This window comes from Pezoporus wallicus, unplaced genomic scaffold (genome assembly GCF_028554395.1).
Source record: "Pezoporus wallicus isolate ANWC-B61680 ecotype Strahan unplaced genomic scaffold, APGP_CSIRO_Pwel_v1 contig_8090, whole genome shotgun sequence".
Taxonomy (NCBI): Eukaryota; Metazoa; Chordata; class Aves; order Psittaciformes; family Psittacidae; genus Pezoporus; species Pezoporus wallicus.
In genome coordinates this window covers 434,975-461,859 of record NW_026642841.1, presented here as the reverse complement: position 1 = coordinate 461,859, position 26,885 = coordinate 434,975, and the positions used below count along the sequence as shown (strand labels likewise).

At 44.7% G+C, this 26,885-nt stretch overlaps 1 long non-coding RNA gene across 1 annotated transcript; it reads right to left on the bottom strand.

The window, feature by feature from the left end:
* Positions 1–5,343: 5,343 nt before the first annotated feature.
* Positions 5,344–7,084, bottom strand: LOC130611565 (uncharacterized). Its single transcript, XR_008975260.1, has 3 exons — positions 7,000–7,084; positions 6,095–6,238; positions 5,344–5,732 (listed from the first exon to the last, which is right to left on the bottom strand). It is a non-coding gene; the product is annotated as an uncharacterized LOC130611565 (long non-coding RNA).
* Between the last annotated feature and the right edge of the window lie 19,801 nt (positions 7,085–26,885).

Here is a 26,885-nt window from a genome sequence, read left to right as displayed (position 1 = left end):
GAACAACGGGGAATATTTCTGAGAGGATCACAGTTAGGCAGAACCATAGCAAAATGGATAACCCTGTGCTATCCTTGGGAAAAGATTCCAGCTGACTAAAGAGCATCCTGACAGGATTTTCTTCTAATAATTTTAAGGATAAATTTGTCACAGGCTGTTTACAATAGCGCCTATGAAGTTTCAAAGGGAAGTCCTCCTCCTTGTGCTGGAGTCTCCTTACAACCCTGCTCACATATTCTGCAAATTCTTCTAGTTTCTATGTTAAATCAAACTACTTCTTTAGCCTTTGCTGTGCTACAGCAGTGAGAACCACATTTTCTCTTCCCCGCACGGTGATCTGTTGCATTCATGTGACTGAGTGAATTGAAAGAGGAAAAGGAATGTGATTTTTAAACTTCATTTTACTCTTCCTCCTTGGATTTCACTTCATGGGCTTTGTTTCACATGGTCTTCTTGTGCTTCTCAGACATCGCAAGGGCTGTGTGAATTTAACTGATTTCCTAAGAAATATGTTGGGTCTGTTAGTTCAGAAAATGAAAAATCTGACCAAAAAAACCCCAACATTTGGACTAATCTGATGTTTATTTTTAAAAGTTCACAATAAAATATTAATGCTTATGTTTGACCACTTGAAAAAGGTGGAAGGGTTTCGCAAATCCATGTGGTTGAAAGAAGAAAAATACATCAAAACTTGCAATTCTATATTCAGTAATTTCTGTTTTCTAAAAAAAAAACTTTCTGGGTTTCTCTAACTCCTTTTAAGCCTGGAGAAAATCAAGCAAAGTGGCATTCTGCAATAGCCAGTGTTCTACTGGTGACCAAACCTCATTAGACACCCAAAACTTAAAAGATCTAAACTCTTCTTCCCGATTTAACCCAGAAACCTCGGTATGAAATTCCTAAACCCCACGTTAGAGCTCTTAAGACCAAATCCTTGGCAATTTCAGGCTTCTCCTCCGTACATTTTAGTTTGTTTGTTTAATATCGGGTGTGAAAGATTCCTGACCAGATGAGCAACCTTCCAATATAGTTACCTGTATACTCTGTTACATCTACTCTGTTACCTGAGGTCTGTACATACACACACACTTACACTTCAGTATGTGCATATGGGCTATATTCAAAACCCAAATAATGGAGAATTTATTGATAAAAACAGTAAATAAATTTTTGTTTGCCATTTTCTAGCAGAGATCTGTCCGAGGGTTTTCTATCAATCTTTTCCACTGAGTAAATACCAGTTACTGAAACAAAAATCATTCAAGGGAAAGAAGTAGGAGGGATGGAACTGAATGATCTTTATGGTCACTTCCAACCCAAACCCGTTCTGTAATTCTATGACATTTTCAATTAGTGTTTTCAATCACATTTACTGCAGTATATTGTGAAATGACAAAAATACTGTATTTCAATATTTTCTACACAAAAATATCTGCTTTTTTTTTTAACATGATGAGTTTTTAATGGCCTTAATTGCAAAGAACTATTTGAGACCATCTATTAATTATTTATTAACTGTTAACCATTCATTTAACTACCTACTGTGAGGTGTCCCTGCCCATGGCAGGGGGGTTGGAACTTGATGATCTTAAGGTCCTTTCCAACCCTAAGTATTCTATGATTCTATTAAACCATTTAACCACCTATTTAATCAGATATTTTAAAACATTTCAACAGACCTGATTGCAGGGGTCTTTCTCAGCCTTCAACTTGCAGGAAAGGTGATGATATGGGGTGTTATTCATGATCCAGAGAGGACCATTCGGTGGGTTTGAAACTGCAGGAAGTCCCATGGGATAATATGTCGTAGGCGGCCATGGCAGTTACCCATAAGGAACTCTAGATCTTGCAAAAATCATGAGAGATTTCATATTCCTTCCAACAAGTAAAAGAATCCACTGTACAGACAGGGCTGGTAGCTCTTGTTTTCATAACCACAACTATTCCCTGTCTCTAAATGAACATTACTTACATGGCTCTTAACCTACCAGGAGATTATCCGAGATAGCGAGTCAGACTTGTTTTGCACATTGCATTTCACCACATACTACCCAAAAATTGTCTTTGAACACTGACTGGCGTTGTGAACAGATGCTCTGGTGCATGGACACACCATGCAGCATACAAACATACTTTTGTCACACCCTGGACATTACACGACGAGCAGTGTCGGTGGCTGCTGGTGTCTGCCAGTTGTTTGTATTCTACATGAAAAGTGAAACTGGGCATCCTGGACAAGTCTCAAAGTTCTCTCTGGACACAAAATTGTAGGTCATCCTCAACCTATTTTGCTGACCCATGAGACAAATTGTGTTTCTATTAAATCAAGCCTTCAAGAAATATCTTCCCTAACTTGACAGTGACTAGTTAGCCTGGCTTGCAGCAAATAACCGTGGAGCGACAGGCATCTGACAGTGATTTCTCAATGCCTGGGCTGCAGTTCTCTCCCCTTTGCCCTGGCGGGTTGCAAGCAGCAGCAGGATATCGGTGTGTGCTTCAGGCAGGCAATTTCTGATTTCAACTCCCAGCTTTTCCTGGGAAAATATTTCTTGATAGCACAGCTGAAAGATGTGGAAAGACATCGTTGTTGGCTGTAAGAAGGAGAAAGAGCTGCCTGCTCTACACAGCATGGAAACAACAGTTAATTAGCCAGTAATATTAAGAAGCTTGGTATGTTTACAAACTATGAGTGAAGAAATGATTGAGATGTTAATGTATTCAGTAGGTGAACATAAAACCTCAGTGGCAGCAAAGGATTCCCTGAGCTTTCCCTGGTGGCCCTGTGACTCCAAACCACATTAAAAGCAAATGAACCAACAAAGAAACAGGCTGATGCTTTGATGGAAAAGTGTTGTGTTGAGGTCAGGAATAAGTGATGTCAGTTCTGCCTCTTGCTTCAGGAGCATCTGTGATTTTCCATAATCATTTCAAAGACGGCAATCTAACCAAAAGTAGTGTTAAGTGGTCCCTCTCTACTCTTGGACTAACCCAGTGTTGGTGGTTTTTTGTCTACTACCACTGCTAACAGTAAATTTTGCAACATGCTGCTGGTAGGTTTGGTCATGCTAATAAATGTTGGTTCAAGTGGGAATTCCTTGTGGGAGCTGGCATATCCTACACCACAGCCACTGATTTCATTGAGTTCCAAACTGTTTCTTAAAGCATTGCGAAAGCTGGTCAGGGAAACCCTGTGCATTGATGCTGTGTAACCTGGTATCTAACCACAGTTATTTCGTGATACACATAGATATTTGCAGGTAGAAGAATTTAACTTTATCTGCAATGAAGAAGTGTATCAAAACCTCCAGAGATGCTCTTAGCAATCTTAGTAAACCTTGAGTACTGGGATATCACAAACAACAACTTCAGACACTAAGCCAGCAGGCAAAGGAAAACAAAAACCAGAAAGCCAGTAGGAAACAACGATGAGGTCAGGGAAGACCTGGAGCTTGTTTCTGGAGAGGGAAAGCTGGGACTGTTGCAAAAAAGCAGCAGGGCTACAGCAGGCAAAATAATCCCTTACCCTGCCAGTCCTGCCTGGGGCTGGGGTCCTGCTGCAGGCAGAATGGGGAGGGGGGTGGAATCACTGAGCATCTGCTGTTGCTCAAAGATTCCAGTCCAAGTGAGCCCCGGTGCAAGGGAAATCCCAGTTTTTCCCATTGCGCGCAGGGGAAAGATGCAGAAACAAACAAAGGAAAAAGAAGGATGAGGCTGGTAGAGCTCGCTTAGATGTCGTCAAGCAGAAGAGATTTCAGGGGTGAAAACAGGTTGGTGACAGGTCAGTGCTCAGCTTGATTGCTCCTTCCCTCCAGCCCACTGCTGGTGTGAGGGTGGAGGGTGCTCCAGTTCCTGTGTGCTGGAAGTGCAGGCACCGCTGCCACCCACCACATCTCCTCAGGGAAATCTGTTCCTCCTCCTCAGCTCCAAAGCAAACCCCTTGCTTTGACCTTGCTGAGGTCACAGGGATGAAGAGCAGGGACTTTGCAAAAGCTTCTGCCCCTACTCCTGATGTGAGGGTCTGCAGAAGGCAGTTCTACCACATCCCATTCCCCATTCCCTCTTAAGATCTCAACCTTGCCTGATCCAACAGCAGTGATGCTGGTTAGCCTTCAAATGTGGGGCCAGGCAAACCCCCATGCCTGTGTTCATAGTATTGGCAACCCCAGGTATTCAAAAGCTCTTCACCTGGGTGTCACTCAGCTTTGCTGTCTCTCAGATGCTTCTTTTTAATTATCTTCTTGCTAATCCCATCAGTAATTACTCCAAGCCATTGCAACATAGCTCCAAGTCTCCGAGTGCAGATGCTCTCACCATGAGCCATATGCCTGAAACAAAGAGAGATGAACCTGTTAATATCCAGGCTTCAAGAACTCTTTCACCTCTTCCTCCCCTCTGTGGGTTATCAAACCCATCAGCTGAGCTTGCTTTCAAGGCCAGATACCATGAGAGACATGGTACTGTAGGAGACAGGAGAACTCCAGGGTAACGCATGGAGGTTTTCAGCTGCTGACATTGTTATGGGTCTTCCTGGTGTTCCTGCAAGTTTATGACAATGGTAGCACTAACCAGAAATTTCCTCTTGAGGGACAAAGTATCTACAAATGCTTTACATACTGGGGGTACAAAAAGGGTTAACACCCCCTCATCCTGGCATGAGCAGTAGCTCTAATTCCCTTTTCTGCTGAGATCAGTAGGGTGCAATTCCAGCTAGGAACATCCATGGAGAGCAGAGCAGGAATTTAGTATCTCTAGCTGAAACCTTAGGAAAAAAATGGTCCATCCTTAACGCATGCTCTTGACTGTTATCAGGTTCATTTCATTTCAGTTCAGAACAGAATTGCTTAGAGCCAAAACTTCACAATACCTGGATCTATGGACCGACAGGGACTGGGAAAGAGCAGTGCTTGTGCTGGAACTGCATAACACACCAGAGATATGCCTGGCGGCCATAGCCCAGGACAGAGGCATCAACACTTCATCCACAACCCCAACAGTGTGATTGGGCTGACTAGTACAGCCCCCACGGGGAAGAGGCAATAAAGCCACCACTGAAAGAGGATGAAGAGGATTTGTCATGCTGAGCAAGTGCTATAAAGGTTTTTATTGCCACTTGTTGGGGAAGTGCCTCACTCTCGACAGTGATGGAGTCCTTCTGAACTGAAGATATTTATCCACAGGGATAAATCAGGACTGATTTTACTGAAGAGCTGGGACCTGATCTCAGAGCACAAAGCAACCAAGTGCTCTCAGGGCTCCTCTTGTATCAGCTCAAAGCCACCTCAGCCCCCACTTCAGCAAAGGCGGTTTGCAGGAGGAATGGTGGCACAGCAAAGGGTCCTCATGCTTGCAGAGCTCCAGGGGCAGAACTGCTGCCTTCAGGCCAGCACGGGGCAGAGACTGGAGCTCTTCACATCACATCACACCAGCTACTTGCTCTTCACTTGCTGTTTAGTCACTGCTAACGCAAAACACCCAGGAGCCTCTGTCCTGGCCAAGAGCAAAGCTGCTCCTTTACACCCAGAGGATTCTTTTGTGCTTCTTAGGACGAAGAACCAGGCTGGTCCCATCAAGCCTGGTCAGCCCCACTGAGGCAGCCTGGTCCCACACAAGCATGCTGTCATCTCTGCTCTTCAGACAAGTCTGGCTCAGGAGCAAGGTGAGAAATCTGGAGCCAGAGCTGATGTGGAGCCTTAAGGCTGCTTTTGCTTGATGTGAAGTACCTCAATGTACATCTTGAAATAGGGATGCCCAGGATTAGGCCCAGAGGAGCTCTGTCCTCCTTTTACCTCCCTTCCCTTGCCCCACTTTGTGCCCCAACTTACAGTAAGGCAGCAAGTGGCAAATGCAGAAGTGGTGAATTGCAGCCTGAAAAATGCCAGAATGATTATTGTTCAGGAGAGAAGGATTAATACAGCAGCCCAATGCAAGATTCGTATTTTGGGCAAAGTATTTTCATACAGATGAGAATCTACATCCATTTTCTCAGCTACTTGATTCATAGGAAGAACAGTGCTGAAGAAACAAGTGGAGAAAAAGGAAAATAAAGGCTCAGAGAACGTTTTATCAGTTATCAGATTAATGTGCAGCAAGGTACCAGTGGCAGGAAGAAGATGATTTTCAGGGCATGTTAATAAAAAACATCAAGCTGATGTAGAGGATCTGTTGCTTATTTTACCCTTTCTAAACTGCATCTTCTCAGACTGTCAGGAATGGCTTGGGATCCAGGCCAGCAATTTCCCTAATAGGAAGAAGGGAGAAGGGGTCTGTTAAAGCGTGGATGGTGTGCTGCTACTCAGCTAGAGTGAACGTGATGGATGGGGTGGCTGCTCAGCATCAGGCAGGGTGCAAAAGGGCCTCAGTAACATCTATTAAAGCAATCCATTTTCCCCGTCTCATCTGGCACTCACTCTTTGTCACCACACTTGTTACCTTTTCCTGATCGTAAATGCTGGGGAGATTCAAGGTATTTGAGCAGTCAGAGACGACAAATCCCTACTAAGAAGAAAGTGTAAAACAGCAGGAGAAACATATTGGCTTCATCCTGAGTGAACATTAAATACACTTCACATTTGTCTAAGGAGACAGTTAATGGGAAAACGGGTTCTTTAATTGAATGGGCTGAGGGTTTCACGCAGCTGCGTATAACAAACGCACAGGAGAAAGCCATTTCTCTATGCAGGGATCCCAGCCTGGGTGAGGCAAGAGGGAGCATTTCTTCCAGAGAATTAACAGCAAATGCAAGTGGCTGGTGAGGACAAGCTAGCGTGATGCTTTTCACAGTGCGGCTTTATTGAAAGGAAAAGATAGGGAACTTGGATCAGACATTTAGCCCAAAACTGGCCTAGGGCAACACACAGCAGAGGGTTATTCTTGCTGTGGTTTACAGCTGTCTTGAAGCCCAGGGCATGCCAGCTGGTACATTCAACTTGTCTGGGTCATTGGAGCCTTCTGCAGAACAGGGTTTTTCTCACTCAGTGATTCAGTGACAGCTTTACTCACCAGGATGTAGCTCTGCAGCTTGTGCCTGTGTTAGTGCTGCATCTTCTGCCCATCCTTCCTGGACCAGTGCTTCTCACCAGCCTCTGAAGTACAAGGTATTGACAACTGTTGCACAAAGGTGCCAGCCACAGCAGCCCAGAAAATACTCAAAAACTGTGTATGAGTTTTATAGCCTGTATTTCCCCTGACATGTGCTGCATTTGTCCGTTTGCAGTCACATCAATCTTCCCGTCTCTTGAACATTCCTTCCCCTTGCACAATCCTTCAAACTCACTCTCCTGCAGCATAACCACTTCACAGTCTAAAGAGCATCTCAGATCCTGGGATTAACTTGAATATTATTTTCCTTTATTTACCAGAAATGTTTTTCAGACACATAAACCCATTACCTTTCCAGGGTGTACAGAAGAGCATGGCAGGGCCAGCAAAGCAGCCAAAGCAGTGCATCTGCTTTCATTCTTACCATGTTAATTAATAACATAATTAAATGGTGAAAGCCACTAGTGGAGTGTTGAGGGAAGGGGCAGAATAAGGAATGTAGCAAGAAAGGGATTGAAGGAACCTCCTCTGTTGCCAAGTCCTCTTCCTCTGATCCCCACCAGCTTATTAAACCCAAAAGTAGTAGCTTTTCCCTTGCTCCCTAGGGGAGTCTGTAAAGACCTGACCTTATATATCAAGGAATCTCCTCATTTGCAACTAGAATTTATACTTAATCAGTTTATTCTTGTTCTGTAGTTTAAATTCCCTCTCCTCCGTGGGGCTTATACAGCTCCAACAGGCTGTATGAGCATCCCCTCCTTCAGCAGCTTCTTTTTTCCCTGTATCCTCACCACTCTTCTCCATACCTGTAAACCTCCCTCAGTCTGTGCAGACATCAGCAGATACGTGTGCTTTGCCAGGCTGTGAGGACAGCAGCAGCTGCTGGGACAGCCCAGAGGTTGGTGGGGCTCAGCCCTGAGCAGGGATGCCTGAAAGGATCTGGCACCAGCAGGGTTCAAGCAGCTACTCCAGGTCATTTGTTCTAAAGGTGGGATTTGCTTGAGCATACATGGGGGCAAACCAAACTATTCTACTCATTGCAGCTGCCTCTGGACAGGTACCAGGAGGCAGCATCATACCTGGATGTTAGCAGGCTTCAGGAGCCTTCTCCTCAGCAACTACTGCCTCGAGTCCTCCACGCCATACCAGGACAGGTTTCAAGGGGCAATATCTCCTAATAGCGGTAACACAGATCTATTTTCCAACTCTTCAAGGCTTTTTTCCTCCTTTTCCTTCCCTCTTTGGTTTACCTGAAAGCTGGGGACATCCATAGCAGCAGAAAGGCAGCTGACAGGTTTTCTATCATATTAGGGACCTGGATTTGCTAATTCCCAGAGCAGCATCATAAACAGAAACCCTCATCAATGCCAGGAAATTCTCTCATTCTTTGTGTGCTCATTAAGTGCATTTATTTAGCAAAAGGGCAGATGCAGGTCTGAGGTTTTAAAGGCCACAGGGAGCTGGCTGGCTGACTGGCTGGTCTCACCCTGTTAACTGTGTTATCCCAATAACTGCTGAACACACAGATGCCGTAACTCTCCCAGTCTGAATCCGTGTTGCCCCATTGCCAGCTTTTCAGCAGGACTAGGAGATCAGATGTGAAAACTCTGACTTGGTAGGCTGAGTATAAGAAGCACTCAGAGGACCTCATCTTCTTCACAGCCCAGATAGCGTTAGGTCACATTAAACACCTTTCCAGATCCTTGGTATTCCTTTCTTACCCCAGTACTGAACCGAAAAGCCAACTTCAGTTACAGACGATAAATGGCCAAGAACCAGTCTTCCCTGCCTTCCATGCAGGACATCCCCAGAGAAGGAGGAAGCCACTTACCCGGGGTGAGGAGAAGCTGTTGTTACAGAAGTGGGAAGCCATTGCAATGGGAAAAGAGAAGCTGGTACTTTATTCCCTGTTGTGATCACTCTGCCCAGGTGACTCAGTGCTGTTCAGAGTTTCCTTGTGGGGGTTGAGGAGGTTTCTGTAAGTCCATGAAACTCCAGCAGGAGACAGCCTGGGGAAGGGCTGTATCTGTCAGGGACATGGGCCACAGCTTAACTGGTCGTACTTAAGGTGCAAGACCTCAGTCAAGGACTCTCTGTCTCATTTTCCATCAAAAACAAAAAAAATAATAGGTCACTCATAGGCATAAGAGTTAAGTCAGTATGTTTTGCTTCATCTTTAACATAAGGCTGGGAATATTGTTTCCACTAATAGAGGAAGAAGAACAATTAGTCTTAGAGGGTATTAACATGTTGAATGTGCAATGTGATACAGATTTGTATGACAAATTGCCTTATAAGACTGCAATGAAGTGAGACTGGGTTTTCCAAGGTATTTGCAATGCTAATGCTTGGCAATGCCAGGTATCTGGTGACACTGCATGACAGGGAGGGCTATGGGTAGAGCATTAACCAAAAGAATAAGGGTTATTAAATGTGATATAAGGTACATAGCAAATGAGTAATTTACAAATGCATGTGACATCAATGGTTCAGGAATTTAAGAAAGGGTTTTCTTAGAGGGTGAGCTGTTCTCTTGGGAGGACATCTCTGATCTCTCCTTATCTCATCTCTACTAAGTCAAAAGGGTTGGGAGTTTGATAAAAAGCTGTCAAGATTTCCCTGCTAGAAGAAGTAATATTAATAAGAAAGTGCATTAAACATGCCTCTTGTAGCTTTTGCTGTTGAGGGAATAAAATACTTCCTTAATAACCACTCTGTGATTGTTTGGAAGGACGGGCCTTGTTGAAAAACAGGTATTTAAACACCTCATCTTTACTTAACAGTTCATACTCCCCGGCACCTAAATCAGTAAGCTTCAAAATTGTGATGTTTAGTGGTCCTTGTGCAACATGACAGAAGGTGCCAATCCGGAACCTATTAGACAAGTGGCCACACACTGCAGCTCACAATAAAATCTAGCTGCTGTGATGAAGCCACAGGCAAGAGTAAATGTTCGCTGAGGAGTCTCCATCCTGCTGTTCGTGGTGAACAGAGTTTGCAGACATTAGAGCTAACTGGGAATTTTCCAACAGACCATGTCTTTAGTGAAGAAACACGTTACAGGATGCCAGAAACCCTGGCCTCATGTCCCAGATTGCGTCCTCCCCTCCCCACACAAGAGCCTGGGCGCCAGGGAAGTCAGGGAGCCTCAAGAAGAAGTTTTAAAAAGTAAGAAATGAGACATCTGGCTTAATATTTGTAAAAGCACCTCATTTCTTAGAAATCAGCAGTTTTCTCTCCGCTTTATAATGCCGATACGTTTTAAGTTACTCCAGAAAAGCAACCCCCGCCTCCAGTCAGCCATAGTGGTGTAAAGATGTCTCAATGGGCTCTCCCTGGCAATTTTCACCAGTAGTAGTTTCCAGAAATCAATTCAAACCCCATTGAAACCAATTGGCATTCAGTTTAATAAAATCCTGACCTTTCCTTAAAGAGGAAATGAAGTTTTACTATTACTAGGAAAAGCCAGCCCCTTACACCCCACTATGTACTTCCCCCTTGTCCTTCCACACACAGAACTGGAGTCATCCAGGAGGTGTTAATTATTTAGTTTATGCATTCCCTTATCCCTTTCCTATGTCAGTGGGAAATTGTATTTAAATGGCATTTTCTTCAGGCCTGTTATCACAAATATGCTGTAAAGCAATTTGGCTTGCCCTGTTTCCAGAGGCGTTAAGAGAAACAATTTATGACTCCACACTAGTGATTGGTATTGTGGCTCTGCTCATGCTTTACTAAACTAATGTCTGCAGCTCAAAAAGAAAAGGAACCTGCCCACAGATGTCCCCAGCTGGTCTCATTCACAGAGCTGGAGATTCATGAACCAATGAATGCTCCCAATTTGCCAAGCAGATGAATTTGAACGAGTGTGCAGAAGTTCACCCCATAAACTGGTTAATGGGAGCCACTTATTGTGCTTCTAGCAGTAAATGCCCCCAATTTGCTGCCACATGAAAATAGCTCAAACCTTTCATTGCATCTGTGCTGAAGAATAGGGTTGTGTGAGCTCCAGTCACTGGTGACGCAGAAGTTTTTGTCCATATGTGGCTGCTTTGCAGCTTCATACCAGTGACTCTAATAGCCAGTTTTTGCTGGTCTTTTCAAATCACTACAATTTGTATGTGCTACTTAATGAGAGCGTCAGGAAGCCCTCCTTCCGTGATGACCTCCAATTCCCATCTGCCCATGTTCCCCAGTCACAGCCAACGCTGAGACACAAAGATGCTGAGGCAAATGCAGATAATAGTGCTCCAAATTTTAGGTCCCGTTTCTTTTCAGAAGGGTTATCTTTCCCTTCTGTGGGATGTAAAATTAGAAAATTGTGCCCTCCAAGTCTCCTTCTCCAAGGCACAAAGGAACAGCCTGGGCAGCTTCTGAATGTAGCTCGTAACCTTCTGATCCCTCCTCTCATTTTAGCATCATAAAATATTTGTAGTCTCTGTCCCAAACCACTGCGTAGGAAGACAAAATAGAGTTAAGAGCTGTAATTTTCAAGAACATGGGATCTTTAGAGCTGTTCAATACAGGGACACATCAAGATCTCTTGAAAAAGGAAGAAGGCATCAAGTAATGGTGTTTTTCCTTTGTATTTTCTTCCAGCTTGCAGTGGTGCACGACACAGCTGAGAACAGTGGGTTGCACTGGCCTGGCCTCACATCCCCCGCTTGGCAATGCAGAAATGTGGCTAGACACTACCTCTAATTAGGAAAAAAAATGGTGCATGAGATTGGTTTTGAAAATGGTCTTCAGTGCTGCAGAATTGCAGCTCCCTGTGATTCATGGAGCAGCCCTGGCTCACTGATGTCTACCCATTAAAAAGTGGCTGGATTTAGGCCATTGTGGTACAGAAAAAACAGAAAGAAAGACTCAGAAGAGAGAAATAAATCCAGACAGAGCCACCTTAGTCCTGCTCTTCGCTTTATTTGTTCCTATCTCTAATATGTTTCATGAGGCAGGCTCAACAGTAGAACACTGAGCCAAAATCATGTTTCACAGTGCATCCCTGCTACTAAAAGATGGAAGGAGAGAGATAAATATTGGTGAATGGAAAGCGAAGGCAGAGACACAGAAGAAGGGAGGGCAGGAGAGGTTTGCTTGGTGTATGAAGTGAAAATGTGTGAAGAAAATGTTTTCTGTCCCTGAAGAAGAAGTGGTAGTTCTGGTCCAGTGATTTTCTCTTTCTCAGTGTCTACACTGCATTTTAGAAAAGCTTTATTACTGCCTATTGGTTTTCATACCAACACACTGGAGGCTGGATTGGGGGTGTCCAAGTGCACCCAGAAAGTAAACCAGGAATACTGAGGGAACACTTGGTGTGTGAACAGGCTGAAGTACCCCACACTTGCCCTGGTCGCCTCAGCATGTTCCTTCTGCCTTGACAGCTAGTTAAAGGTGGTCAAGATCTTCCAAGGTCCTTCCTAAAACCACTGGGTGCCATCAGGGAAGGCAGGCTTTCCAGGCAGCCTGTGATCAGTTGAGGACAGGATGGATGCATAGAGCTGTTCATGGAGGCATAGCAAACATCAGCCTTCTACCCTGTCCTGATCAGATCTCGATGATCCCAATTGTCAAAACCAACTGTTTCAGGTGGAAACCAGGCCATAACATCACCCTGCTGTGGTCTGGGCTCTATGCAGAGGGCATGCCAGGCTGCCTGTGCAGCAAGGGACTATGATGGACATAGGAACAGAGCTCTCTGCTTGAGCTGCCTCTTCACATCACTGGCAGGTCTGAGGAACCAAAATCCAGACTGGTCTAGCAAGATCCTAAAGAAGAGCCAACTCGCTTTATTTGAATTACATGTTGCATTTAATCTGGAGTGAAACGGTTCATTTTGATCCTTGAGGATTTGGGATAATGGTGATGATGAAATTGGAGAAACTTTTAATATGAAAATTATATTCAAAGGGAAAAAACCTCAAATCTTTGAGTCTAAAAACATGGGAATGACATTTTCATCTTGAGAGATTTCTCCTCCCCTTCACTATTCTCCTGCTAATGCACATCTTACACAGCCAGAAAGTAGATCACAGAATATTTAAGTATTACTGCATTTTCATCCTTTGTCAGGAAAACATTATTAACCAAAAAGGAAGTTTTCAGGTGAGACACATCCTGGTCTCTTGCAATGTTTCCTGGTAAAAGAGCTCCCTTGTTCCTGTCGCTGACTGCACTTGCTCTGCCATCAGTGCTGTAAACATATGTTGAAAACCTCCCCCTCAAACCCCTCGGGTGTCATCACCTATAGAAAGTGCTGCAGTTCTGCCTGTAGGTGATGCTTGAGATGAAATCCTGGTTCTCTGCACTCACTGATAGAAAAGCTGGTTGGTGCAACCCAGCTTTCACTATTTCTCCCCCCACAAAGGTACATAAAAGTCACAGCTTCTCGTAATAGGTAAATAAATGTTTTTTAGACCAGATGGGAGTCTATAAGGGACGTTTTTCAGCATGAAAAGCATGATGTTGTCCAATGCCATTTTTTACAACAGCCTCTCAAGAATCTTTCCAATGTTTTTCTGCTCAGAAGCATCTCTCCACAAGAGAACAGGAGCAGTCCACTGGAACTCATCTCAAAGAAATGAGGACAGTGATAAGAAACACAGGAAATATCTAAGAAGCCTGGGGGAAAATGTAGTGGCAGACTGATGATTTTGAAACTGGCCTTTTCCTTTTGGAAAGCCATTCTTATGATGGCTGCACTCTGTCCTGCACATTAATGGTCCATTAAACCTTTAGAAAGGACCCAATCATCTGCCATTAAACTTTGGGCTGAGTTTTCCAAAGAGCTCTGCGCATTCACTGTACATGGAACAACTTTCAGCTCTGGATATTGACCATTATAATTCAGCTTCAAGATCTTGATATTTTAAACCTATACTACCAAAAAAGAAACCACCCTGAATGAACCTACATTTATCTCCTACTGTGCTCTAGGCCCACTGCACCATCTTGACAGTGCTGCTTAGTCAGAAACTCAATTTAAGTGGTATATTATAAGGTTACATACAGAAATTTCTGTCTCTGCCTGAACACTCACTAAACATGTTTTGTGGTTCTCAAAGTCTTGCCCTTTGTCTAATATCCATTGTCGTTATAAACTGGACTACTTCCTTGTACATTTTCAGCCTACAGTAAGAAAAATCACAGGAGAATGTGCTCCTTTTCCAAGCAGAGCGCTTCCTTCGTGACAGCAGGTACATCTTCATATTACCCAGAATTTGCGTCAAACTTATCATTTCATAGAATCATGGAACAGTTTGGGTTGGAAAGGACCTTAAGATCATCCAGTTCCACCCCCCCTGCCATGAGCAGGGACACCTCACACTAAACCATGGCACCCAAGGCTCTGTCCAACCTGGCCTTGAACACTGCCAGGGATGGAGCATTCACAGCTTCCCTGGGCAACCTATTCCAGTGCCTCAGCACCCTTATAGTAAAGAACTTCTTCTTTATACCCAATCTAAACTTCCCTTGTTTAAGTTTTAACCCATTACCCCTTGTCCTGTCACTACAGTCCCTAATGAAGAGTCCCTCCCCAGCATCCCTATAGCCCCCCCTTCAGATACTGGAAGCTGCTCTGACGTCTCTACGCAGCCTTCTCTTCTCCAGGCTGAACAGCCCCAACTTTCTCAGCCTATATCCTCATTCTTTCATTTCATGAAAGCTCAGCAAGAATACAAAGGTGCACAGGGCACAAACACAGATACATCGTTATTCAGAATCTTCCTGCTTGCAGGTCTATATTCCCACCCAGTTCTGTTTCTGAACTTGCCATTTGTTTTCTTCCTTGTTTGTTTCTTTGGGTTATTTCAACATATCACAGCAGCTTGAACCCAGAACCTCAAAAATAGCCCACAGTGATCAAAATTTTGGAGGGAAAAGTAAAACAAAACCAAACAAAACAACAAGTGACAAGCAAATTTCAGCCTTCGAACTTTGGTGACAATGCAGGGGTTTTTCTTATTTTACGGAAATAATTTGTAACGTCATTAATTTGAATGAATTTGATATTCGGGGAGCACTCTTGTTTTAGAGGCTTTTCAGTGGGTCTTGGGTCTTTGTTGGAAATCTGGGAAAGTAAAAACTCAAGCCCTGCTGCAAAGATAAGGGTGGCAAGTACACGCTGCTTTATTCCCCCCCAAATAAACACTCGTGTCCTTATCCCACATTTTCTCCACCTGGAGTTCCTACCTTCTCCCTTTCCCAGCTGCTACTGGCTCAACTGACACCTCCCTCAACCCCCAAAATTCTGTTTAAGGAGAAAGGCAATCATGCTTAGAAGAAGCATTATTGTATTTCACACTGTCAGGTATTAACTTCTGAAGACGCCTGAATATTCAAAGCAAATACTCAAATCAAATCCCAAAGCACTAGAGAGGGAGTCATGGCTGCTTATGCTGGAGTGTCAGACCCAAAAGTAAGCAAGGACCTCAGCATCCCAGCAGATGCCCAAGGACTTGTGTTTCAGCAGGGCAGCAGCCACCCTTGTGTGCTCCATCCCTGATCATCAGCACTTGCCTAGAGCTTTCCAAGCCAACCCAGTGCATAGTGATACCCAGCACAGTGGATAAATCCAAACACACGGTCCAGCCCATCCTATTTCCCTGGCCACTTGTTTTACACAAAATCCCACTGGCAAAGGAGAACTGTGTTTGCTCATGGATAACTTTTCCCAGAGCTCTCATCACCATGGCAACAAAGCAATTCGCCATTATTACTAGAATTAGCCTTCCCACAGAGGTCAGTGCTGTACTCTTCCAGCCCAGGGCAACCAGCAGCTATGTGAGAACTGGTCCAGCCTCCTGTGCTGGTGAGCCCCAGGCAAGTGACTGAAGGCCAGGGCCACCCTGGTGCTCTTGGAGCATCACTGCAAAGGCTGCCTCTCACCTTACTCCTATTCACCCTTCATTTTTCCCTGTCCTCCATCACAGCCATCCACCCTCTAATCCAGCCATACCACAACGTGACCACCCATTTAGGAATGGGAAGCTGAATAACACGTGACAGCAACTGCCACCCTCAGGCTCTAAAATACGTTCAACTTTCTAAAGGATCTCTGATCTCCACACCCCCACAGACATGGAAGCAGAGCTGAGCATTGCCAGGGGAAAACATCGCAGGCAGATTTATACAAACAGGTTCAATTTTATCTATAGGTATCTATAGGGGGGGTCAATTTGCCAGTCTGCACTAAGAGGGTTGGAGGGAGTCACCTGATTTCTGCAAAGGAAAACTTACCCTGACCAGGACTACAGAAATCCAAACCACCTACCAGTTATCACACACACCATTCCCACTGCATGGCTTCTGGACAGCTGCAAGTGCAGCCCTGACATCCAGCTTTACTTCCTCCATAAGCTACTCTTGGGACCAATACTGCACCAGGCTGTGCAGAGCAGTGGTGGCAGCAACTTGCAATCCCCCTTGGTGGTGATCCCTGCTGCAGACACTCAAACTGTAAAGTTCCTCCTTCAATTCATACACAAATAACTCTGTGGAACTAACAGTGGAGCTTATGTCAAAGGGAAGTATTATAATACAATGGGTGTGACCACATCGGTTTGACTATCAATTGAACAGAAAGACTTAAACAGCAATTACTTTACAGCAATGCTGGAAAGCATTGGCTTATAGCAAGAGGAATGAACTGGGAAGCCAATTGCTGTCCAACCTACTGCCCAATCTTACATCAAGTGTATTTCTGGCTATGTATGAGGACTGCAGGCTAAGAAATCGGGATGTTGTGCCACAGGTATCTCCTTCCAGTGCTTCAGGCAGTCCCACGTACATTGCCCTCTAGCTGGCAGAGCACTCCCTGAAGGGCTCTGGAAGATGCTTATTTAAAGTTTCTCAAATGTGGTTACTTCCAGACATTCTGTTTTGTGGAACAATAGGGAAATATTTCTTCCAGAAGCAAAACCATCAGCAGGAGCAGCCGTGTGGGAACAGACACACACCACAGTAGCTTCCAACTGTACTCCAAGCATAGAAAGTTCAACCTAAGAGCCATGGGCCAATTAAATAATTCAAAATACACAGTAAAGAATCATTTAGGTACTCGATGTGCAGCAACACTGGTTTAGGTGGCTTGAATTGTAACTCATAATCTGAGTCGCCTGCAAGTTAAGTAATTCAGCCAGTGGCACAAAGACAATACTGATGTGCTGAATTACCCTCTGTAGCAAGACATCACAGAGAAAAAAATCATGAGAGCTTCAGCTTTTGCAAGGTGACATTAGCATAATAGGAATTCTTTTGTTACATTAACAAATTACAGTAATTGTGCCTGGCGTTCCTTTAAATAAAACTCATATAGCAGCTTTATATATCAATAAATAATAACAGGCATTTTCAAGCATTAGTGGACACATCCCACTTTATTGAAAAGTGATATTAGCTGCCTAATGCAATCCTAATAAGATCTTGCTCTTCAGCAGAAAAATCTGCATCGCAAGCAGCCAGTCATACTTGGCCAACGGTGATGATTTTTATTCTTCCTTAGAGCACAGATTTCTCTCAAGCTTTCCACCTTCCTCACTTTTTTGTCTCTCTTTTCTCCATTGAACATTGGCAGAAACCAGCGTCAGTCCAGGAAGAGAGCCCCACGAGGACTTTTTACAGTCAATGAAGAGAAACTGGTAATTTAGTGCAGTCGTCATAACCGGCTCCTCTGACCCATCCTCCAAAGTAACCTGTGCCTCTCAAGGCCTCGAGGTGAGTATTAGCTGCTGGGACTGCGTCTCCCAGACTGAGGAGTTGTGGCTGCGGAGAAAACCTCTGCTTGAAGAGGTGTGACAGCCTTGAGCGGTGGCACCGAGACAGGAGCTGCGGCAGTGAGGAGGGGCACCAGGAGGAAGCCCTGAAGACATGAATTGCCCTGAAGGTGGCATGCTGAGTGTCAGTAAGAAGTGTCAGTTGGCAATCTGTTCTTATCTCACCTATTCGACATGCATGCAAGAGCAAGAGACACAGTCCTGCCTGTAGATTTAGATTAGATTGTGATTTTACGGTAGATTTATATTAGACATAAGGAAGTTGATCTTCCCTGTGAGGGTGCTGAGGCGCTGGCACAGGGTGCCCAGAGAAGCTGTGGCTGCCCCATCCCTGGCAGTGTTCAAGGGCAGGTTGGACACAGGGGCTTGGAGCAAGCTGCTCTAGTGGAAGGGGTCCCTGCCTGTGGCAGGGGTTGGAACTGGATGAGCTTTAAGGTCCCTTCCAACACAAACCAGGCTGGGGTTCTGTGAAGTCCTCAAGGCCAAACATGTCTAAGTCTGTTGGCTACAGGAGTGACCAGGTGAACCCTACCACCCATCACACCTAAAAGGACCACAAGGCTTCCCAGTGTCAACATCACATTCGCTTTTAGCTCTTCTTCCAACAGTGCCAGGTATGACACTGCTTTTGATGTCCCCACTCATTTCACCAAGGCTCTGCACACGTAGCAGACAATACAGAGAAGATTTCAGATGCTGCTGGCCAGGAGCAGAGCTTCATACTCCATTGCCAATGTCCTCTGCTCCTTGTGTGCCTTCAGGTGCCATGGTATGAATACGTTACTATCCGAAAACAACCTCTAGAAGCTTTCCATCAAACAAGACAAGAAACACAGGGCTTTATAGCATCCCAGCTCTACCTTAGCAGAGCAAACAAAATAAAGCTTTTCTGCTAAATAAATGTTCTGGTCTCTTTATCAGTACCTTAAAGTAAGCAGCAATGTGGATCAGGTATGGAGATGTTCTTTTTTTTGGGGGGTTTGCTGTTTAGAAAGGCTGTAATTGATATTGGTTTGGTCTTTTACCTCATGGCATCACCTTGGAACTTGTTCTGTAACGTGGAGGCTGATTTTATGAGAGATGTACAGGCAGACACCTTGGATTCTTTCAGTTTTCATTATTTTGATTCCTTCCAGGCAAGAAAAGGCTGTAATAATGCGATAAAATGAGGGAAGCAGTGACATTTAATATCATAAAAGAGCATAGAGGGGGGCTTGGTGTTTTTAAGTGTCACCAGCACATTTTTTGGAGACAGCCCAGCCCTGGGAGTCAGAACACTGAAGTAATTTCATCTGTGCATGATAAAAGGAATCACTAGAAATAATTCACTCCTTGTCTTATTGTTTATAGACTAATTTGGGAGCTCATTATTTATTTGGCAAGTATTTAGCATAACAAATCAATTTCTAGTGACACCTCAGATGAGGTAATTTATACTGAAAGTCAAAAGAAGATGAAAAGGGAAGATTGAACTTTGCTGCTTTATAAGCCATCAGCTGCCTGGTGCTCTGACACTGCCTGAGGTGGCAACACACATCCCTGCCTCTACCTGCTCTTCAGCCCTTCACCAAAGCAGGGGCAAGAAGCCCCATCTGTGCTTCAGGGTACCCAGGAGCCAGCTTAGATGCTGGATACAGCAGTGAGGCATGACATGATTTGAGCTATACATCCTCATAGGAAGACTTGAGTCTTATTTGGACACACTCAACACAAAACAGTTTGGCTTGGAAGGGAACTTAAAGCTGACCAGTTCCAAACCCCTGCCATGGGCAGGGACACCTTCCACTAGAGCACCTTGCTCAACTTGTCCTCAACTTACATCACTTTGTATATCCGTTCCTGGTTTTGGTTGCAGGAATCAGATGAACAAAAATACTTTTCTGCAAGCTTAATGTTGGTGTAAGAAAGTTTTTATGGAGACTAAAAGGCAAAATTCAGATGTCTTCCAAATTTGGCTCAGTAATGCAGGAGGGGAGTGGTTTGTCAGGCACAGATCCCCACTAGATTTTTGTATAAGCTTGCACAGAACCATAGAAGAGAGTGGCAAGATGTTAGGTCACTGATGTCCCTGAAGGTAGCAGCAAACGTGTTTGAGTTTCATTGGCTTCTGCTGCTGCCACCCCAAAAAGGGAGTTCAAATGTGTGGTGCACTGGTTAGAAGGAGCCTGAGAAAACTGGAACAGAAAGAGGAGAGAAAGAGGGTGGGTGGGGAAAGGAGGAGACACTCAGCAGGAGGCTCAAGCAGTAGATGCCCTGCAAGCTGAGAGGGGGTGGGATGTGTCCTGACACAGCATTGGGTTTGTGCATCTGCTTCTGTGCTTTTATTGCGAGCAGTCCTGAGCAGCTGCAAAGGGCAATACTGGAACACATGGAAAAATGTATTCCCAGTCTGCCCTTGACGCAAGAGCCTGGCTGAGAGCACAAAGAAGGGCTCAGATCCGTGGCCAAAGCACCACATCAGAGAGAACCAATTCAGCAACCCATCCTGCTGCATGATATTATAGGCAGGAACGAGCAATGGGGGTGTTTTTCTGCTCAGTTATAGCCAATTCAATCAAAGTCAGGTTTTCAAAAGGATCAGTGCCACTCGGATTTGCATTGCACTGGCAAAACAAGAGAAACTATTTGCAACTGAAACTTCAGCAGATGTTTTCTAGTGGAAACTTTTTCCTTTTTGTTTTGGGTTGATTTTTTCAAATGAAAACAAGGAACATTCCAAAATAAGATAAAATTTCTTATTAAGGGGACACAGAACACTTGGGGGTGACAAAAACTGTTTTTCAGAAGCCAGTGGCACTGTGTAGGTTTTAATCACTGAAGAAATAGGATCATTTTCTGGTTGTCTTTGGTCCAAACCTTCCCTCTCCTCTCTCTCTCTCTTATTATTTCAGTTTGGAAGAAGGAAACAAACCAAAACCCATCGGTATTTGTCTATCTTTAGAGACATCTGGGAATTCACAGTCAACCGTGAGGCGCCTTTTGCCCAAAGATGCTTACAGAGTAACATCCTTAGGGAGCAGAGAGCACATAACGTGCTCCCCTACGGCCCTGCTCCCTGCCCACACAACATGCTCTGCACCACAGGGTTACAAGCTAACAACAACCTGGAAACGTTCAGCCATGAAAACCCTCTGCATCGATTTCCCGGTCCTGTTTGTAACCTCGCAGCAACAAGGGAGAGCTACATCCACCTCTGCCTGTTTCAGTATCCTGTTGCATTATTAAAACAGAATAATGATGCAACTTTCTGCACCTGACAGAACACCTGAATCTGAAGCCAAAGCAGCCAGAAGCAGTCCAGGCAAGCAGAAAGGGAGCTACTTTTGTGGAAAAGTTATTTCATTCTGGTGGGTCCAACTGAAATAAGTAGAAGATTACATTGGTAATTGGTCTGGTAGGTGATAAGCCCCAAAATTAATTGCTATAACCAGGATATGCTTTGTGTTAGTTTTGCCATATAGATAAACTGTGAAAGTGAAAGAAGCACCAGCCAAGGGTCAGCAACATCAACATCTGGTACCCACCCCTTCTAGTGGGGCTGGTGGTCTCACCTGACTCAGAGAGCATCTGTTGCTCCCTCTGTAAATCCAGCAGCACCTTCTGCTTTGATGGAACATCCCAAGGTGTCACAGACCTTTCATTTTCATAGGTATATTTGTCTTGTGCAATCTCAGAATGATGTACCGCAGGATATCCAAGCTATGCCAGGGAGACACAAACGGTGCATCTCCGCACCAGGCAATGCTGATTTTATTCTCCCTTTGGAAAGGACAGCTAAAACTATTTCCAACCTGGGCCCAGATCTCAGTGTGAACCACTCTGAATTTGAATTATCTCCATTCCTGTGCCAAAAATAGCTTTAGTCCGTTGACTTAAGGGATAAAACTGCACCCCTGCTTAGTCAGCCCCTCCAGTTGCCCTGAACCCCATGCACACTTAACTTTGCTGCAATTCACACCACGTTTCAGGGATCTTGGGCAGGAATTTGCCGAGATCCAGATTTCACTGGGTCCTGCTGGTCTTCAAAACCATGCTCCTTAGAAGCAACACCCCCCCCTCCTCCCCCCATTGCCAGCAGTCCATGGGAATAAGCTTCTTAAGGCAAGCACAGTGATCATTGTTTGTCAGCAGGGACATCATTGGGGCTTGTAGGAAGGCACAGGGGTATGTATGTGTGTGCACCCAAATTGTGTGTTCTCACCTTCTACATATTTGCATCCAGCTGTTAACAACCATAGAAGCTCTGCAAACATTGAAACAGACTTTAAATAGCCATGGAAACACGGCTGCAATGTGAAGCATGCACCTAAACAATGTAATTAGAGTATCCATTACAGAGCCTACAGCAGCACAGTGCAGCCCTCCCGGGCCCACAGCCACCCTCCCAGTTTCCCACTCCTTGTCCTCATGTTGCATCCTCATCACTCTGGAGTTCGTGATTGCCTGTTCCTGTCCTTGGTAAAGATTCAAGTCTGCTTCCCACAGCTTCAGAGGGGGAAAAAGTCACCATGATGGCTTACAGCTCAAGTGATCTCTTTTTAAATAGGGGTGGCTTGTAGATGCCTCCAATTTCTGCATCTGCAGCATGTATGAGGGGATATACACTCTACATTTGTTAAAAAAGGCAGAGATTTTCCACATCAGAGATGGACAGAGTTAGGGCTGGAGAAGCACACCCAGCCCTGTGCACTGAGAGAAGCCCCAGTTAGAGAATGCGCTCATGCAATGATTACATATGTTTAACCTCAGAATGGGTTACACGGACAGTCTGTTACACAGACCTTCTTTTTGAAGGCAAAATCAAGAGGTAAAAAGCAATGCAAAGAAGTGCTGATTTGACTATGCCCTCGAGAGACATTCCTGTACAGCCATTGAGCCAGTGTAACACTGACAGTAGCAGTAAAAGCTTTTCCAGGAGCTGACCTCAACATTCCCTGTTATATCAGCCGTCTGCTTTATTCAGACCGCCTGCTTGTCTGACTTGCCAAGACCACTTCATGTAAGGTCACCAAACATCCCCTAACAGGAGAAACTTGTGCTCATGACTAACTTGGATTAACTTCAGTCAGAAGACCCAGGGGACAAACCCATCAGATTTAACTACCTCCGGTGAGATAAATTCACCCCTAAATCTCATTGTTAGTCATCTGGATCATCCAATTCCCCCAGCTCTGCAGATGAATCAATCACCCAAAAGCCCACATAACCTCCAGCAGGCGAGTCTGGAGAGCTGCTCCTGTGCCATTATCCCTTTGAATCTCTTTGGGATTAAATGAGCCTCTCCAGTAATACTTCTGAGAGCCATACCTCTGTATTAAGCCCTGTGTTATTTTCTCACACTTGTGTTTATTTGTTTAGTCCTCCAAATTCAGAATACACACACCTGCCTTGGCCCACCCTCTCTGTTCTTATCTCTGGAACATGGCCACGATGACAATGCCCTGTAGAAGAGCAGAGCCAGAACCTCTCCTGGGGCTCCATCCTCCACCTATGACAGACCACTACAGTAAAACCAAGTGCCTAACAAAGTCCTGCACATCAGCTCCTATGCCCAGGGTGCCAGATTTCCTGACAAACCCAAGAAATAGCTCCAAGTGATCTGTTCCAGTGCCAGAATTTCTCTTTATTTTGCACGGAGCACTTGGTAACTCCCACCCTGCTGCCTGCCCCTCCTGATCGCGCACATCCCCCAGGGTGGCTGTGTGCAGAAGAGACCACAGCTTTAGAGCTGAGCCCGAAAGGAGGCTCAGCTGAACACTCATTAGCCTGTGTGTGCAGGATAATTAATCACACCAGGTGTGATAATTAAGAATAACTAGTCACATATCTCCTGGTAGATAAACATGCAGGCTCTCTAGGTCTGATTATGTCTCCCCTTTATTATAGCAGGTACACTGCCATTAACAGCGTTGCTCCAGATACAATCTGAGCCTTCCCAACGCAACAAGCAGGTTTCCCATGGGTCTCCATCTAACTTTAGACATATCTCCTACATCTTTTAGTGGAATTGAGTTAGCAGCACAAGCGTGACTTACCTCCCTTTCTACCGTTGCAGCCCACAGCACTGGGTAATCAGGGATGGCCATGGCAGATGTGTCATTACAACACCCATGCTGGGATCATGGGGATAGCCCCACACCAATGGAGGTTAATTAGGTGAAAGAGCAACATGAAGAGGGCTACTTTGGTACATCCTTAGTTGTTTGTGTCAAGTGACACCTCATCAGCTCCTGAGGAGGGAGAGGATAGGTGCAGAACAGTCTATTAATGGAGGTAACAAGGAGCAACAGCATTTCAAAAGGCAGCAGTATTTATCAGCATCTATTTGAAGTGGAACTATCTAAAACGTGCAACGTTGTTTTGTAGAACTCCAAATGCGTATTCTTGCAATTGTAAAACACATCAGGATCCTCGTGCTGCCTTTAATCAGTCAGTTCACCTTCAAGCATTTAATAAACTCCTCTAGGTTACAAAATGTTTTATTCAAGACAAACTCTGATACTATCATTTAAGATGTAAATCCTAAACTAATAGAAGCTGAAGCGGATAATAAAATAGCAATTAATCCACGTTGAAAGTAACAAAAATTAGCAAGCTGCTGTTCAAATATTTATAGCAGGAAAGTTTTGTTACTTGCTCATTGATGCAGTTTTGAAGGCTGACTTTGAAAGTACAAACCCCAGCCTTACGTCAAGCAGAAGGTTCTCCCTTAAGGAGATGCCTAGCATTTACTGCAACAGGAACTGCCCCAGTGACAGAAACACCTACCTCCAGGGGGAATATGGGAGCATTCATTTTTAATCTTCCCAATTTTCCTCCTGCTGTTTGCTACCCTGAATATTTAACCTCTTCTCTTCTCCATTACAGATGGAGAGCTGGGGCAGGGAAATGATTCACTGAAGAGCTGCGATTCTGCAGCTGGTGGGTACCACATACACTTCAATGCACTTGCCTGGTCTGACTTTAAAATTTGACATGCGATATATCCTGAGCAGTTTTCTAACCCTGGTGACAGACTTTCCTCTTGAGTTTTGTAAACTCGGGGGAAAGAAAAACCAGCAGGAAAGGTGTACATTTCTGTACAGTAAGGAGATGATCCATGGAACCCACAGTCACATCGTATCACTAAATGGAAGTCATCAGTAACAGTAGATACCAAAGATGTGGAAGTATAGTAAGAAGACCATAAACTGGGAGGGCTAGAAAGGGTCTTGTTTCTGTCTGCAAGGCAGATCTTGGCAGGACCAAGAAAAATCTTCCTGCACAGAGAACTTATTCAATTTCTGAGCCATATGCAATTTCCTTCCAGAAACACTTGATTCACAAAGTACTGTCCTGGAAATAGCTGCTTTGGTTACAGAGGTGAGCAGTGAAACCTCACAGCTGCTTTTCAGCGCAGCATTAGCAAGACACACTGCAGCAGTAATGGGATGGAGAGAGGGAGAAGAGAGAGAAGGGCACTGCTCCTACAGTCCTCCCAGCAAACCTGCCCTGAGTAGATGGACCACCAGTCTCAGCTGCTGCATTTATTCCTTTGTGCTTCCATCTGTATTATACATTGTTCAATCCAGATCTCCAAGGCATTAAGAAAAATCACCTCTATGTTCCCAGCCCCTTCCACAAAGCCCTCTGGTGGAGTCAGGCACCCAGAAAGAGGGAATAAAGGAGGTGTGTGCACACATCTGCGGGTGGCTGCTTACCAATGCATGCAGCCATTTTCATCCTGACCAGTTCTGCCAAGCCAAAGTAAAAATGAAAGTTGGCATGTCACTCTGCAGGCAGATGTGTTTCATAATGCATGGACAGGATATATTTTATTAACTCTGGGTTTCTGTAGATCTCTGTTTGCTTAAGTTCCACCCTTCCATGAAGCTTCTTGGCTTTGTGGGTTGTGTGCTGGTTTTTTAATGTTTTTTTTTCCTGTGGGATGCTGTTACAGGCTGATCTGGGGATCTGAGCAGACCCCATAGGGCTCTGCAGATGGGACCACAACAAGAGGGTCCCAGCTGCAAGAATCAGTCTGTGAAGATTCCTCTTATAGATGCGTAGGGCCTTTAGGTACAGTCACCTCTACTAAAAAGCCAGTTTACAGTATCCTCCCTTGACACTAACCTAAAACCTATTTCAGGGTATTTAATATTTTCTTTGAGTAAGCCTTTTGGAAGTATCATTTGCTTATGGGATCTAACTGCTGAAGGGAAAAGCAAGCATTTCAGTGCTGAATGCCTGCTCTCCGTGTTAACAGATGTGTGCCAAAACCCTGTTGCCTATGAGGTTGCACTACTCTCCCCATCCCCACTGCAAAACACATTCATTATATTTAGGTAGCTGGCAGCATATCAAACTTTTAGACAGTAGAAAAGCAGCCAGGAGGTGGTAGTAAAACTGATGGGGTCAAGGGAGAGCCCCACATCTGCTCCTTGCATCACTGCATTGCAGCACAGGCTCTCGCATGCGCTGATGGTGCCAGAGGTACCCCGGATTTGTTCCAATGCGAGTACCCAGATGGAGAATCCCAGCCTATTTCCAGCAAAGCACCGTGCTGCTTTTCTGGATATTCTCACACATCTTTTTTCTGAAGTCTTTCAAGCAGTTTCCTCCACTCAGCAGGGAGGCTGGCTCATCCCTGTGACAACTGCCTGCTGCCCTGGGCAGCCAGTTTTTCCCTTCTGAACCCATCACTCCAATTCCCATCTAAAGGTATTTTCCACAGGTGAAAACACAAGGTGAGAAGCACAAGTTAATAATGTACGAGCCGTTTGGAAGCAAACTGAGAATGAGACCATTCACCAGCGGTACCATCTGAGGAGCACACTTATTTTACATAAGGCATTTCAGGGCCAAGCTTTTGTGAGCTGAGCCTATGTGGGTTATTTGTGGAGCACTGTTTCTAGGTGGGGTTTGTTTGGTGAGGTTTTGTTGCTGGTTACCCCCCCCCTTTTCTCTTCCAAAATCCTTTCAACCACCTTTCAATAGCTTCAATGTTCAAAAGCATGGGCTGAAGAGCACAGGGTTCAGCTATTCTTTACTTGTGAAACTGCACCATTTCACAAGGTCAGCCTGCAGGATGTGTAC